Here is an 18,328-nt window from a genome sequence, read left to right on the forward strand (position 1 = left end):
TGTTACATATTCTAGATGTTTGGAACAATATCACATATGCATTGAAGGAGATTATGGCAGGGTTCTCCTTGACTATTGTCTTGTGCTACTGATGAAAGTGTGCCCTGTTATATATGCAGTAAAACTATCCATCTGTTTTATTTTTCTTTGTTTTTAATTACATTTATTTATTTATTTTATATCCCAATCAGTTTCTCCTCCCTCCTCTCCTCCCTGCCCCACCTACTCCTCCTCTTTTTCTATTCAGAAAAGGGCACAGTATGATGAATAGATTCCCAAAAGTCTGCCATAGCCTTAGGGACAGACCCTTCTACCAGTACTAGGAATCCCATCATTACTCCAAGCAACCCAAATTTTACGTATATGTAGAGGGCCAACGTCAGTCTTAAGCAGGCTCCCTGGCTGTTGATCCAAACACTGTCAGCTCCTGTGAGATCAGGTTGGTTGATTCTGTCTGTTTTTTAGTGTTGTCCTTGAGCCTCTGGATCCTAAAATTCTTCCTCACTCTCTTAAGCAGGATCCCTTGTGCTTGGCCTAATGTTTGACCATGGGCCAATCCATCTGTTTTCATCATTTACAGGTTGAATCCTCTCTGACGACTACCGGGCTAAGCATCAATCTATCAGTATAGCAGAATACTGTTAGCCATAATTATAGTGACTTTTTCTTTCACAAGGCCTATACTAGGTTTCTGGGCATCCAGCCCCTGGGTACTAATACTCCAGGTGGTCAGGGGTGAGCTCACACTTGAGGCATAGGTCTCAAATATTTACTTCAGGACAATCAAAGAGTACAATGGTTGTTGGAGAGTTTGTGCACTGTAGCATAATTCCTTTAGGTGATACAGTCAGTCCTAGGGAAGTAACTGTATATATATATATATATATATATATATATATATATATATATATATATATATATATATATATATATATATGCTGAGATAGTAACACATTAAAGGCATAGTTTCATTTTTGTTTAATTCATGTGATTAAATATGGCAGTTACTTTTTTCTTCATTTTCTGGCATGTTCCGTTGTAGCACTATCGAGTTTAGATATGAAGGAGAGTTTTTATAAAATGAGTACAAAGAGTTTGCATCAGCATCCTCCCTCTTTCTGCCTTTGTCTCTGTTTCCCACTCTCTGGTACTCCTGTCCCTTCTGCACATCCCCTTGTGATGGCAAAACCACTCGCACCCAAAATACCATGATTATGTCCATATAGAAAATTTCTGTTCGTGCTTTGTTTCAGTGACTTGATTTGTAGACGTTGAACCTGAATTATAAAATAGAATCTAGAGTGTTCATGAAAATTACACATTAACAGATCACCAACTACATGAGCTTAATAGGAGATCAAGACTAAAGGAGACATGGGAAATAGAAATAGACCCAGCACAATATTCCTGTGGACAATGAATAGTGAGATTTAAGACACAGATAACACATTTGTCTTATTGTTTTGTGAATTATTTATGGTTTTCTTTTCTCCAAATCTCTATTCTCTGATTACTCTATTTCCAGATGGCATAATGAAGTTTCAAAATTTCAAATATTCTGCTCTTGTGGTATGGCTGGCTTTATTTATAGTGACAGCCGACTTCAGCAGCTGTTCACTCCCAAAACATTTTTCCGTCAATAGATTTTCATTCCAATCAATCGGGATCATCTGATTTTCTATAATAGAGTATTTCTCTACAACACTTTAGGGCTTTGTATTTTATTAAAATGACAATGTTATGTTTGATTGGCAAATTTCCTAGCATCTCTCTAAACCTTTCTAACATTCAACTGACCACTCCATAAGGTATAATAAGACTTAATTAATTACTTTTAAGCTAAATCATAAATAGCTTTGCTTTTTAATATTAAATTTGAATTAATTTTCTTATTTAAATGTCAATAATCTTCTCAGTTATGCATTTAATTCATTTTATAATGATATGTAAGTATGCAATATAGTGCTATAAATATTAAATTATTCTGACTCAAAGATTCACAAACAATAAAAAGGAAGTGAAGATAAAGTAAAGAGGATTCATGATGTGTTTTTAAAATATATAGATATATTCTGTCTGGCTAGGTGATTACTAAAAAGCTGAGGCTGAATTCATATGGCCCAGGGAGGCTCTTCAGCTCAGCTGTTTACTTGTTTTTACTTAAGGCAAGTCAAGTTTCTTTCCTTGTTTTTGTCAGCTATAAATGTTCTAAAAATAAATTAGCAATCAATATTCTTTAAATAAAAATTAGCACTGCATTAAGGGGTAAAAGAAAATATATATATTTCTAATGTATTAAACATATAAATTCACAGTTATTATAAAAAGAAAAAATTGATATAGTTTGGAAATATAAGTCTGGTAAATAATGTATACAAAAGATTATTATTGATATGGAGTTTAGGGATGTATAATACAGAGTCTATATCTTCTTAGTTTTATAAACTGAATGGAATAGTATTAATAATAATAGTAATAATAATAATAATAATAATAATAATAATATGCAGGAAATTCATGATCCAACCAAAGCAATGCACAAAAAGTGATCAACAGTCATAAGTGTCTCTAATTATTACTAAAAAAGTCCTTCTTTTAAGGGCCTATGATCAGGTAGTTCTCATCAAGGTAAGTCAAGCTCACAATTATTTCAGTTGTCTAATAAAATCTTCTCATAACATCTAAGACAATAGGATGGATATTGGACGAGGAAGGCATCTGGGGTTGCTATCCTAATATCTATTAAAATTGACTTCAAGCTAAAGTTCAGCAGCAAATATGAAGGAAACTTTATTATAACGTAAGTAAGGGAATAACTAAAGAGCAGGATATTATTCTGTCTCACCCAATTCTATAAAAAGTCTGATAGTCTTAAATAACAGATTCACTCCACTTGAAACGTGATTTCAATGTCGCATTTTCTGCATTAGGACAGAAAGGAAACAAGGAAAAATCTGAATTAAATGACATGTTACATCACAGAGATAAAACAAATATCTGTAGAATATTTCACCTAAACACCAAAGAGGATACATTTTATTTAGCCACCTACACAGCTTCTCTTAAGTAGACCACACACTGGAACACAAACACTGCATGTGCACACCTATGCATGTGCACACACACATTAACAGGTTAGGAAAAATTGAAATAACTCCGTTTATCCATAGACTAGCTTAGAACACCATAGAGGAAATGTACAATACAACCCCTGCATAGACATCAGAACAGCAGAGAGAAATGACTACCTCTACCAAACTTCTGTAAGCATACTGAACAAGGGCAGCTCTTGCTCACTAAAGATAGGATGGTAAATTACTATTACCATCTTCAGTTTACTGGTGTCCTAATAAGTAAACAAAAACTGGAAATATTGCACAGTAATCATAGGTAATGGTAACCCCAAGAATCCAAAACAAAGATGTTTTCTTATGCAATCTCCACATAATGACACAAGAATAGTGAGCCACAGAAGTTTGGCAATTGTTTAGAAGTTTCTAAGACAAAACTCTGAGCTAGAAGACAATGTCTCGGATATTTCAGATTTGATTAAGTTTTAAGTTTGGTAAGGGAGAATATGTAGTAGACCACAACAAGGAAATATGGAATATGGATGACAAAAGAGAAGAAGAAAGAAAAGAATCTGAAGTCATCCAAAAAATCTTCCTTTTGTGTTCAGAGTTCTGTTCTTCAATCAAACCCACAAATCCTGTCATCTTATTGGAGATATGTGAAAAAGAAACAAAAGGTAAGAAAAATGAATCATAGATGTCACAAGCAGTAAGGAAGAACTTACATATATTGCTGAGGTGAGGAGGCTAATGTCCATGACAAGAATGATGACACTGACAACATATGAATGTTTTAGAAAATAAGTAGATGAGACTAAACAAAAGAGTAGAAGGGGGATGAGGATAAATAAAACATTGCTTTCCTGTTCAAAAATCCAATTAAACATAAAAAGTCTGATTGAACAGGTTTGCTAAAATACGGTTACCCCAAACATGTGAAAACTTATACCCACATATTCTGGAATTTATTACATGTTGTTTGCATTCTGAAACTCTCAGAACCTGTGGGTACCTACAAAGACTTTTGTGCATAAATAAGACTCATGGAAGTGAGAGAGGCTCAAACAGACTTACACCTCCCTGAATTCGTAGATAAGTAATGATGGAAAAAGAGACATTTTTCTCAAATGATACCGCCACTCATAACCTGTCCAAGTTCTTGTAAAAACACTTCACTGATGCTCCAGTAAGTAGTTTTCATCAACTTCATTGGCTTTCCAGGAGGGAACTGAGCAGAATGCACGCTTTAGTCTGTCTGTCGGTGCTCTTATCTGAGATGAACAGATGATCCTTCCACCGGCATGCTTATTAATTGTCAATCAATGACTCACATGTTTATTCATAAACTTTTCTATTGTTGAAAACAAAATAATTAGATCAAATGTCCATTCAACAAATGACTAAAAAACAATGCTTTATATTCCCAAAACTGATAGCACACATCAATGTCTCCTACCCATTTAAGAAATATAAATATGTTGGTCATTCCTCAGCTTGCTCAGTATTTCCCTGAAAGCCTTTTTGAGCTTTTCTTGGTGGCTGTAGCTGCATTCTTACATATGATATTTCTTCACTGTACTGGAAACTTACAATGACTAATAGGTAGTGTGTAGCCTTACATCACTGTAAACAAAAGAAGGTAAAAAAAAATCTATATATGTGTTCCTGATGCCAAGTATGATGCCTTAAGGTTTTAAGATTTTTGTGATAATAAAAATTATTTCACAAAGGTCAATTTTATATACTTAAGGTGAGTAAAATTCTCTTATTCATAAATAACATTCCAACATATATCATCAATTTGAAGATACAAAGAGATGTAAATGGCCAAGTTCCATAAGGAAAAGGTCTATTGTGATTTTCTTCTTTCATTTGAATGGCTTAATACTTCATTTACTCCAATCTGATCTGTGTACAAAAAGAATAATGGTATACTTTTTTCATATATTTCTAAAATTTATAACAAATATTCTTTTTTAAACTATTTTAATAATGTCTGTATTATCAGCACAAATACAAAAGAAGAAAACAGCCTGCAAATATATACCTTGCAAATATATTGTTTATATAATAAAAGTATTATTAGAACTCCAGTTGACCTTGCAGATTTCATGGAATTTGAGTATTATTTTCAAGGCAAAAACCAGACAGGCATTTTTTTTCTTGTTTTTCTCTTTAGAAGCCTTGCAATTCTCTTTTTGAAATGCAAGTTTAAAACTTGCACTCTACACAGAAGCAATAGCTGGAATGCATATAACAAAGAGATGTATGTTTCATAAGCCCTGTGATAAAATTAGAATCGGGTAATCAGCCACCTTAATCTCTTACATATTATAAAATCTAAGCACACATTTTCTTGAAAAGGAAATCAATAGGAAAGGATACTAAAAATGTAAGAAAAAGAAACAAAACCCTAAGTGAGAAATGTACTGAGTCATACTTCATCTCTACTATTAGGAAATTTAAACAATTAAAACCACGACAGTGAAGTGAAATGATTAAGATACTTCCTTGGATACTATTATGGACAGCATTACATCAAGAAAGCAGAGGAATCACGATAGCACTTTCTAATACACTGCAGCTCTCCAATTACAGAATTCATTTGTGCAATTACTAGAAATGCATGGCGTTTGCTCTAAATATGTCACCAAGCAACAAAGGAGATGTGGAACAGCAAAGAGTCATTTGATGCATACATATCCAAACAGCATATTTAAAAGACTGTAAGAAAACACTCAGGAAAGCAGCATTGATGTTACTCACTCCACCCAGTCTCAAGGAACTTGTTAGTTTAATCACTTGAGGCATATTCAAAGAATATGACTGGGAAACTAAGGTGTGCACAGTTTCAGTCTACAAACACATGGCACTAACTACTGTCTGATGGAGTAAGGTCATTGGTTAAATAAAAAGAAACTGCTTGGCCCTCATTGGTTAGAAGATAGGTGGGAGGAGTAAACAGAACAGAACGCTGGGAGGAAGAAGAAGTGAGCTCAGACTCCACAGCTCTCCTCTCGGGAGTAGACGCCTCAGAGAGACGCCATGCTCCCCGCTCCAGGGAAGATGCATGCGATGAAGCTCCGACCCAGGATGGACTTAGGCTAGAATCTTCCTGGTAAGCACACCTAGCTGTGCTACATAGAATATTAGAAATGGGCTAGTCCAGGTGTGAGAGTTAGTCTAGAAGAGACTAGATAGAAATGGGCCAAGCGGTGTTTAAAAGAATACAGTTTCCGTGTAATTATTTCGGGTAAAGCTAGCCATGGGGGCGGCCGGGTGCCGGGGATGCAGCCCTGCTGCCCCTATTTTCAACAACTGTCTTTGTTTGTTAAATCTTCCTTTATACAAAGGGTACTAATAGGAGCACCTATGTTATAGGGTTATATGAAGGTTAAATTAGCATTATTTATAAAATATTTATACTATTGAGCAAAATAAATCTACTTTAAATATATATTAACAAAACATTTTCAAACAAATAAGTTATTGATGGTGAATCCAGAATGCAAATTGTAGTTTTTAAATGAAAGCTAAAGCAATAATAATGTGACTGCTGAGATGTTTTGGTGGGTAAGTACTTGTGGAGCAAGTAAATAAAGCTCAGACTGAATTCCCAGTACATACATAAAATATTGCTATGGGGAGTGTCAGTAATTCCATGTAGGAAGCAGATGAAATTTTGAGTGCATATGTTCCATGCACATGATCCTAGAATATGTGAAGGAACCCAATGTCTTGACCCACAGGAATGGCAATGCCTCCCATGGTTCAAGTGTAGATGCTGACAGTGTATGCAGACAATATCAACTTCCTTCTCTCAGAGAGCTGCAGACTGAGGCTGTTCTCACACAGATGACATAAGAACCCTCCTACTCATCCATGCTATGTATAGTAAATGCACTGAGTTGCTGGCCTGCTGTTGGTGGGCTTGTCTTGGAGGGCACAGCATTACCAGAATTTCTGAATGTGTTTCTATCATTTCTTCATTTGCTGTTATCTCATTCAGGACAATCCCAGAGCCATGCACTTCACTGAAACCCCATAGCTGGTGTCTGAGAAGAAATAGGTATATTCCAAAAGCTCTCTGACAGCTAATTTGTCCAGATCTATGAGCTCAAGCCTCAGTAATAGAATTCACCTCAAAACTTAAGACAGATTAACACTGAAAGTGACACCCAAGGTCTGTATGGGCATTTGGACACACACATGCTTACACCACACATACACACACACACACAAAAAAAAAGAACAATAATAACAATGCTGAAATCAATGAGGAAAATGTGTAAAGTTAAAAGATTCACAGTTCAAATGTTAAATTTGACATCCATTATTTTAAAGGTGATTTTGGTGAGCACCATTTATACATTTACTTTTTGCTATTAATAAGAAGTTAAATATAGAGAAACAGATGGCTCAACAGTAAAAAGTGTCTATTTCTCTTTCAAAGGACCCCAAATTAATTCTGAGTTACACATGAGGAGGCTGACAACCAGCCTGCAACTACAGACCCAGATTATATGAGGTTTCTAGCCTCTGTTGTTACACACGCACACACACACACACACACACACACACACACACACAAAATTAAAAATAAATCTTTAAACAAAAGTTGAGAAAATAACAAGTCTTTCACTGCTTTTCCACTCTTCTTGTTTTAGCATGTAAATATGTCTTTGTAAATGTTTATTTTATGGGAATAAGATGTAACTCATTTAATAACTAAAAAGTTTTAATTCCTCATATACAAGTTATACCAATATTTTCATTGTATTATTTTCTTATATCACTAGTAATCATTAGCATAAGGGAACATTATCACAATAATGATACTTATATTAGTAATTAATATAAATTATTGATATAATAATAAATGATGAGTGAGAATTACTGAGTACTATTTGCCATTTATAAGTTTTATACTGCATTAGTGTTCCCCTGAATTATATCTAGTACATACCTGTAACCGTGCTGTGGCACTGGGGATGGAAATGGGCCACCTGAGTTCACATACAAGATAAAGATTGAAGGTAAAGAATGTTGTTCCTACAGTAAGACCACTGACTTAAAATTGAGGCTTCTGTGAATGTTTCTGGAATATGCTGTTTGGGCTTTGGAATGCGTCTCCAGGAGATACTGAAGCGAGAGGTCAAGGGCCTTCATCAAATTCCCGTTCTGTCATTTGGACTGAACAGAGCATGGACAGATAGAGCAGATGGTGAAAGTTCAACTTGATTTAACCAACCAGATGGAATTGGATCACAAACTTGAAATAGTTTGTGAAAGAAAGCAGTATGGAATTGAAAAGCCAGAATGACAAATCACTGGAGACCAGAAAGGGTGTATAGAAAGTAAAAGAGGTACAGTTTTTCCACAGAAGGTTTGGATGACTAAAGCAGTTGTCAGCTGCAATTCAACAGAAAGAAATATAAATAATAATAGTACGTCCTAATTTGAAGGAATGAGATTATCCTCCATGCTAAGTATTAATGAGAAACATGGTTGCTTTCAAAAGAACTGAAAGTAGCATCTGTATAGTAATGTCTACTATGAATTTATGAAAAATGGAGAAATTTATTAATGGAAGTGTACTATTTTAGTTACTACAGAAGAAAAACTAAAATCTATCGAAAAGTGATATCAGTACTTTTGTTAATACTAATTATAAGCAATTAGTAATATTCTATGTATTTTCAAAAAGTTTATAAAATTTGTAATTGGTTAAATAAATTAATTATACTCTCTAAGACAAATATCTCATGTAAAGCCACCATAACCAATTTAATATGATTTTATATTTTATTTTAGCTAAAATAAAAGATTATATCATTGGTGTTCTTTCTGTGATTTATGTCTCTGTTTATGTTCATATATCTGTGTAGATATATGAAGATGTATATGTTGGTGTATAAGCTTATGAAGGCCAGTGATTGATGTGCCTGTTTTCCTCAAACATTTGCTACTTTAGTTTTTTAATGAATTTTTGAAGGATTTTATACCTGCACATAAAGTGTTTTGATCAAATGTAACACCCATTTTCACTGCTCTAACCAACACTTTCCTCTTCTGATTTTCTAAGTTGTTCAATTTCTTATTATTTGAACAGCTTTCTGATATTAACTTTGTTTTGAGCTTATAAGAAATTGCCTCAGCTCCACCCTTCCCCTTCCTCCGTTCCATGTGTCTCAGCCTTGCTCTAATTTAAACTCTTGGCCTCTTTCTTTAATTTATTGTTGCTCTCTCTCTCTCTCTCTCTCTCTCTCTCTCTCTCTCTCTCTCTCTCTCCATATATATATATATATATATATATATATATATATATATATATATATACATAATCTTTCTGTTTATATACATATACATATATTGATAATTTGTTTTCATCTTTTGCATGTGAGTTTCTCTATAAACAGGCCCCATGATGTCTGGAAAACGCTCTTTCACATCAGTTTCCACTACCTTGCTCTCTTAAAATTTTCCTCTTTCTCTTCCATGATGACCTTTGGGTATTGTGTTGAAGTGGTATGGCAGAAATAGTTTTTTTTAGGAATGAGCAATACTTAACTTCAATTTTTGATACATGGTCCCTCATTGTGCCTGTAGCTCACCAATTGGCCAGACCAGCCATTCAACAAGCTCCAGGGATGAGCCCATAGGTCACCAACTGGCTAGACTAGCCATTCAGCAATCTTCATGGATGAGCTATAGATCACCTATTGGCTAGAACAGCCAACCAAAAGCTCCAGGAATGAGCCTATAGCTCAGTGATTTGCTAAATCATCTCATCAACAAACTCTAGGGATGAGACTATCTCTGACACCATACTGCTAAGTTCTTTTTACATGAATACTAGGAATCTAAACTTAGGTCCTCATACTTACACAGAATGCCTCCTGAGTTGTCTTTCTTGTCCTGATACTATTGATTTTAAGAAAGTTTCTAACATTTGCATTCCAAGTTTAGAAATCTGAATCTTAATCCCTTCCTGATCTTGTGAAACAGCCTCACAGTGTTTGAAATGAAGTTATTTTTGACATTTTAGAAGATAGCTGCTTTTCATGTAGAACGCCATATGTACTTCATTATGGTAACTAGATCTGAACTTTTCTCAATAAATGAGGTCCATATTAGCCTAGGTCATGATGGCTTGAAGAGAGCACACAGCAGAGTGAAGTACAAATGAAGAGAGAGCATACAGAAGGGCGAGTATTGAAGAACTAAGGAAAAAGTTTATGGTCTAACCTGAATTCACTTCTAAATAAATTTTAATGTTGTAAAAGTTATATTAATAAAATAAAAATAGTTAATAACTTGAAGTTGATCACTTAAAGTAAGAAAAGAGTTGGTGAACTAAAGACAAAAGTAATTTAATAAAGTATAGAGAAGTAATAAAATAAAATTATGCAAAAAATATGTTCTGAATTGCAATACAAAACAGGAGAAAACACTCATACAAACTTTCTTTTTATATATAATAAAATTTGCATCAACAAACAATATGTGTGGATAAAGTATAGATATAAAAAGTTCACCATATCTGTTTTCTAAATATAAGATATGATACCATGCTTCCACAAGTTTTTTTCTATATTTGTCCTGTGTCCTAAAATCATTTATATGCAATTATACTCAGCTACACTAGAAAGCACCCAGAAACTATGCAATTATGATATTGATGGGGAAAAGTGTTAAAGAAATCATTATTTTCCAGAAGTAATCAAACATCATTATAAATGCCATGGAAATTTTTGAAACATAACTGTCAATATTAGTGCTAAGTATTTACCCTTTCTGCTTTGAATCTGTGATGATTCTAAATGATACTCCAAAAATCATTTATATCTCTGTGAATTGAAATATACATACAGTTTATCACCATTTTCGAAAAAGGCAAAATATATGATTTAACTAGAGTGTACTTAAAATAGTTTTGAAGAAAACAAGAAGAGAGAAACTGTAGAGGTCCTCCAGATGGGAAAACTGACATAAGCTATTTCATAAGTGTTGATATTTACTAAAGATGGAAAACTAAATGACGTCAAACTACATGTTATTATGAACAAAGAAAAGATCATAAGGCCTCAAACCTAAGCATTAAAAGAAGATTGAGACCAGGAGAAACGGTCTTCTCCATAAGAAATAAATGGTCATTCCTGAAGACATGTACCTAAAAGTAACATTAAACAGACTGAGCACTATATCTATCTATCTATCTATCTATCTATCTATCTATCTATCTATCTATCTATCTATCTATCTATCTATATATATATATATATATATATTTGTGTGTGTATAGTGTGTGTTTGTACACATATAATGCATTAATAAAAGTTAATGTAAAAAGGCTATGAATTTGAAAAGAGCAGACAAGAATATGTGTGAGAGTTTGCAGTGAAGAAATATAAGGAGTAGGTGTTGCAATTGCATTATAATCTCAAAAAAAACTAAAAAGAGATCTGGAAAATCATGTCTACAAGTCAACATGAACATCCTCTTGATGCTGGAAATACCTGCAATAAAAACCAGATATAAAATAGCACTCTGAGTAGACTGTGCTACTGCTGTGTTGTACAAAGTCCTAATGAGGGTAGAGTGGATCATTGTTCAAAACACATTTGAAAAATTAGAGTAAATTTGACAATTGGAGAGAGTTATGCAGGCTTAGCTAAGTATACATCATTATTGCAATTAATGACAATAGTTTTGACTTTTATTGTATGTGACCATTAAAGAAAATGGAGACTTAATAAAGTGGGACAGTTATTCATGACTGGTACCGAATCTCTAGGGGAACAACTAGCTTAGAGTAGAGCCCTAGCTACATGGTGTTTCTGATGCTATGATAAACAACAGAACCAGAAACACCTGATGAAGAACCGATTCAGCTTACTGGTTACAGTTCATCACCAAGGGAAGCCAAGGAGGAAGCGAAGGCAGGAGCTTGAAGGAGAAACAGAAGAGAAATGATTATTCACTTGCTTTCGGGCTCAGGTTCAGCTACAATTCCTCTGTAACCTATGCCTTCCTGTCTATGGATGATACTGCCCAGAAGAACCCTTTTACATCAATTAGAAATAAAAAAAAAATATTACGTAGACATGGACACAGGCCAATTTGTTGGATACAATTGTTCACCTGAGCCTCCCTCTTTCTTCCTCATAAAGTGTTTGGTTATCACCACAAAGGAGTCTTAGGTACATTTTTATCTATTCCAAGGCCAAAACAGTCTCTGTAGTATAAATAAAATAGACTTGAAATCCTAGTATTTTATCCAGAGATGAAAAGAATACTTGTGTTCATATTTCCAGGTATGACAGTGCACACCTTTAGTCTTAGTACTACTGATGCAGTGGCAGGAGGATCTCTGTGAATTCAAGGCCAGCCTGATCTACACACAGAGTACCAGGATAGCCACACCTACACAGTGAGAGACTGGCTCAATAACAAATAAGATTCCTTTAATTTTCTTATAATACAATTGTGTATTTTAAGATATGACAAAATATGTATTATAATAAAAATAGCACATCTAGTCAAAACATAGTACCAGTGAGTGTACAGATTGCTCAGGAACAAAATATAACTGATAGTGACGCTTGATATTAAGATAATTAATGGATTAACCAGAAACGACAGCGTAATAGGGGATGCTGTCTGCAAGGTTTTTTCCTTGAAATATATAAAGAACACAAGCCCTTACTGCCTTTGTGTCTGAATTCTCAAATCAGCCCTTTCTTAGTCATAAGAAAGCTACAGTGTTTATAGCATCACACACACACTAAGAAAGGCAAAGGGAAGTGAATGAAGTTTTCTTTGTACTCTTTTTTTTTCTTCTGTTTTGTCTAGAAATAAAACATTTTTAAGACCTTCTCCATTCCGTTATCCCAGACCCAAGCCTCAGGATCATGGCTAATGCTGCAACAAAACACCAGCTGTGGCCTCCCCTCCTCACTGTCCACATTGCTACCTGTCAGTCTCACAGATGAACCAACCCCATGACCTCCCTTCCCCCAGCCTCCAACACCAACTACTAGTCCCCATGAACACAGCAGCAAACAGGCGACTCCTCTTGGATAAGGGAAGTAGACAAAATTGCCGGGGAGAAAAGTGGGATCTTGGGGGTGGGGTGGGAAGGGGGTAAGGGGAGATGGGGAGAGAAAAGGTAGAAGGGAAGGAGGGGGGACTTGGGGAAATAGGAGGATCGGGATAAAGGAAGGTTGGATAGGGGAGCACGGAACCACAATCCTTAGTTAAGGGACCCACTTTAGGGTGGGCAGGAGAATTGACCCTAGAGGGGCTCCCAGGTGCCCAAGCTGAGGTCCCCAGTTAGTTCCTTGGGCAGCTGAGGATAGGGAACCTGAAATGACCCCATCCTAGCGCAATACTGACGAATATCTTGCATATCATCTTAGAACTTTCATCTGGCGAGGGATGGAGATGGAGACAGGGACCCACGCTGGAGCACTGGACTGAGCTCCCGAGGTCCCAATGAGGAGCAGAAGGAGGGAGAACATGAGCAAGGAGGTCGGGACCACGATGGGTGCACCCACCCACTGAGACAGTGGAGCTGATCTACTGGGAGCTCACCAAGGCCAGCTGGACTATTACCAAAAAAAGCATGGGATAAAACTGAACTCTCTGATCATGACGAACAATGAGGGCTGATGAGACGCCAAGGACAATGGCACGCAGTTTTGATCCTACGCAATCTGCTGGCTTGGTGGGAGCCTAGCCAGTTTGGATGTTCACCTTCCTAGATATGGACGGAGGGGGGAGGACCTGGGACTTACCACAGGGCAGGGAACCCTGACTGCTCTTTGGACTGGAGAGAAAGGGGGAGAGGAGTGGGGGGAGGGGGAGAGGGGTGGGAGGAGGGGGAGAAGAGTGGGAGGAGAGGGAGAAGAGTGGGAGGAGGGGGAGGGGGGGGAGGCTGGGAGGAGGTGGAAATTTGTTTTTTTTTTTCTTTGTTCTTCTTTTATCAATAAAAAAAAAGAAAGCAACGTGAAAAAAAAAAAAAAGGCAACAAAATACATAACATCCTCTGAAAGAGTCTAAATTGGAGATCTCTACCAGTTCCCTGCCTTCGGAGCCTGGGGAATCCTGCTTAAATTGGGGAGGAAAGATTCCAGGAGTCAGAGAGAATGAAAGACACAAGGAGAACATGACCCACTGAATCAACTCAGTAGGGCTTAAATGAGCTCACATAGACTAAAGTAGCAAGTACAGGGGCTATTTGGGACCTCATCAGGTCCACTTTGTATACACCATAGCCGTTAGCTTGGTTTTCCTATGGAACTCCTAACAGCGGGAGCAGGCGTAGCCCTGACTCTTTTCCCTGCTCTTGGGACTCTTTCCCTTCTGTTGACTCGCCCTGTACAGAATCAATATGAGGGCTCTCATCTTGTTTTGTTGCATCTTGTTTTGTCGTATGTTTTTTTTTTCCCCTTTGGAGGACTATTCTTTTCTGAAAGGAAATGGAGTGGGGTGGATCTTGGGGATTAGAAAGGTGTGGGGAGAGCTGGAATGACATGGAAGAGAAGAAACTGTGGAATATTATTATATGAGAAAAAATCTATTTTCAACAGTAAAAAGAGATATAAAATATTTTCATATATATTTACATACTATGTGCACATATATGTATTTTATGAATGTGTGTGTATGTGTGTGTAGCATGAATATATCTGTGAATGTGTAAGAAAGCCACATAAAATTTAAGGAATAAATAAGCTTCTCAGAAATTAATTCTGTCTATGATGATATTTAAACAAAGATTTCATTTTAAGTGAAGGCTTTTAAATATTTATTAAGACAGACTTCAGAAGTATTAAAAACAAATTCATAATTGACAAAGATTGTAGTAAGGACTTCTAAACTGCCCTATTGCATCTGAACTGTTCAATGACAGAAATGTAAAAAATATCACTTTTATATATGTGTATTAATCACAGTGTATTTAAATACCAAATAATAACTTGTTAAAAAACCAAAGAATGAAATTTGAATCCAAAGATTAATACATATAGTGGCAGTACAATATAATAAGTTTGAAGATATGGAGACACAAGCAAACAGCTCAGTTTCACAGTTTGATTCCCTCTAGCTTAGAGTGTTCTGAAATACATTGCAGTGGAGAACTTTAAAAAGACTAATTCTGATAGCATGTCATTATTATTCTTAATCCATCATTCTCAGACGATCAACAATATAGAACATTTCCTTTTGTGTTTCACGTCCCATGTTACACTTGAAGTGCACTAATTTATTTTATTTTCATAAGTTCTTTTAGTATTGCTTGTATGAGAAGCCTTAAAAGAATTGGTCTGAGAGATAAGTAAAAGTGTTCTGAAGACTTCCTTTTCAATTCAGACTGTCCTCTAACTTTTACTATAGTAGAGATATCTGTACAGATATTTTACAAAAGGGTTCAGTGCCCCAAAATTTGAAAATGAGTAATTCAGAAAAAGTCAGTGTCTAGCTAGATGATTAAAAAGTAATTCTTTGTCCAAAGAATTTTATTGTTTATGGAAATGACTACATTCTTTCCTAATTAAACTTATTTTATGTGCTTACTGTGAAAAATGTGTATATATAGAACATTCTTGTATATTCACTTAAATATGTTGTGAAAGCTTGTTCTTGCAAATTAATTAATTTTGAGATAAACATTCTTTTGTTTTGCAAAATTTTGTCATATTAAGATGAGGGATTATGCGGTATTAGACTGGAGAGGATAATATAGTATTTACATTTTTTGTATTCATGAGGAGAATTTCTTCACCGTAAGTTCCTGCTTATTTAAATGTGTACAGGAAGCAAAGTAAGTCCAAGGTCAGCAGTGGACAGGGATGTGAGTCTCTGAGTTTGTCTGTGGTAACCGTACATGCTGATTAGATTTGCAGTGTTGCTGGAGGAAAAGCTATGTGAGTGAAGGGAGAAAGAAAATGAGAAATCACTGGGCTTTCTTCTCAGCTTTATGAGGAAACTAAAGCCTCTTTAAAAATCCAAACCTAGTCTTTAGAAGCAGTGGGATAGTGTAGAGTGCCATGCCTTATCTGCTATCGATTTTGTAATTTTAAATACTCAAGTAAGATGAAAATAACTTTTCACAGAATTTCCCTTGAAATTCTACCACTTTCCCTTCTAATCTGCGAATCACCCATATTTAGTCTCCAATTTTGCTCACATATGAACATTTAAAACACATAATGTAAATGAATATATTTTAAAATACTTAAAATAAATTTTATTATGCTGAAAAATGAATATAATTTAATTCCTGCTATTTTCTTAAGATGAAATTATTAAAAGTATGAAGAGTCTTGATGTTTCACTTTCAGTAACTTAATTATAAGTAATACTTACAATATTACCCTTAAAATTTGCTTCTACTCTATAAGCCTATTTATCATTATAGATATTATAAAATACTTCATTTACTATTTTATCCTCCTAATTTATTTATTCCCATTAATTTTTATTCTGATTAATAAGGTTTTATTAATTTCCAAATTTTGGCAATAATCCATTCAGCTCTTATTTCTAAACTCTATATGGAAAAAATTAAATATGCATTTATGTATTTTCATTTATTAATATATGATTTATGTCTTGTGTATAGATTATTAAAGCTGAGATGTTGGTGAGAGCTAATTTGTGCCATTTGAATATAAACCTTAACCTTTATTCTGCCTTCCTCACTGGGATGCAAGCCTGATGCTTCCATGTTCAGGACCCACTTTTGTAAGCACAAGAATGATACAATATAATAATGGAAAATAAAAATAAGTGAAAACTCACCTGTGATATAACAGAGTCATGATCCCTCTACTGCATATTCTCCCTCTTACCTGCATAACAGAAATTAATCCTTATTTGACTAAAAAAGGAACTGGTAAAAACAACCTATATTGGGATGCAAGATCATGGGAAGCAAAGTGTGAGTATACATTTTTTCTTAAGTGCCCACAAAACATAAAAGTTTTCACTAATTAAAATTTACAAACCTTGAAAATATTTTTCCTGTGACTTCCTCTTGCTATCCTGGGCGACAGCTTTGGCAGTTTGGAATTATTTTCCCCCTTTTAACCCCCCCCCCCCATTTTTTTTGTAAACCTTATGGCAACCTGCTAGTTAGTATGTAATCTTCACAACACAGCTTTTAAAAAGGATTGGAATGTAATTTGCCTGCATAGGTGGGCATGCTGCTTCCAGAAGACATGGGTTATTCAACGAAAATCACTGTACAATGCAGGGCATTGGCCATTGAGGCTGCAGAGGACTTTGTAACAACACAGGATGTTACCTTCATCATAGCTACCTGGTAAGACCCTATTACTATAGACAGTACACGCTTTATCTTCAGAACAAAAAGTATCTCCTCCCTCATGGCTAGCATTCACAGTACCTTAAGATACTATTTAGGCAGCTGGGAAATAAAATACTGAATGTTCTTATAATATACTAGACCCTGCATGCTTCAGTACCAACCTGCCAAGCAAGCTTCATTTACTGGTGCAATGGTGCTGAGACTGTTACCGGATGACCAACAGTTTGCTGATTCATTTTGAAGCCTACTCCACAGGAAACTATTTTAAGCCTGGTCTATAATTCTGTAAAACAGCCATTGACTTGAGGTCATACTCTACAATGAAGAGCCTGCTCTTGTTATTCTGCTTACTGGCCATACTGTCAAATTGCCTTCTATTTATATTTATGTCATACCCATTGATCCAGTCTAATCTCAACATTAGTCAGAGAGGCTTCCTTTGGCAGTGGACTGTCGTGAGTAGAAAACATGCATAGCAGACTTAAGTGCTGAGAATGAGGGACTGAGACTGGACCCTAAACAGAATATTTGTATTAACTCTGCTACCACTAGTGACAAGGCAGAAGAGGAGGCAGAAAGGATGTAGAAGCCAGAGGATAGGGATAAGTGCTAATGAATTGCCAATCTGGATATGATGTAATCTTCATGCCCCAACTCATACTATGCAGCTTATTGATGATATGGAAATGATAGATTTTCTATGCTTCAGTACATGGCCTTGGGGTGGACCAGGCTATATAAAGAAATCCTGTTTTATTTTTTAAAAAGAAAAAGAGCATATACCAGTAAATATAAATTTTCATATATGTTTGTGTGTTTGTGTGTGTATGTGCAAGCATGTGCATACTGCAATACATGTGTGGAAGTCATAGGACAACCTACAGAAATGGGTTCTCTCCTTCCACCATGTAGGTGCTAC

Source organism: Microtus pennsylvanicus, chromosome 15, assembly GCF_037038515.1.
Source record: "Microtus pennsylvanicus isolate mMicPen1 chromosome 15, mMicPen1.hap1, whole genome shotgun sequence".
Classification (NCBI taxonomy): domain Eukaryota; kingdom Metazoa; phylum Chordata; class Mammalia; order Rodentia; family Cricetidae; genus Microtus; species Microtus pennsylvanicus.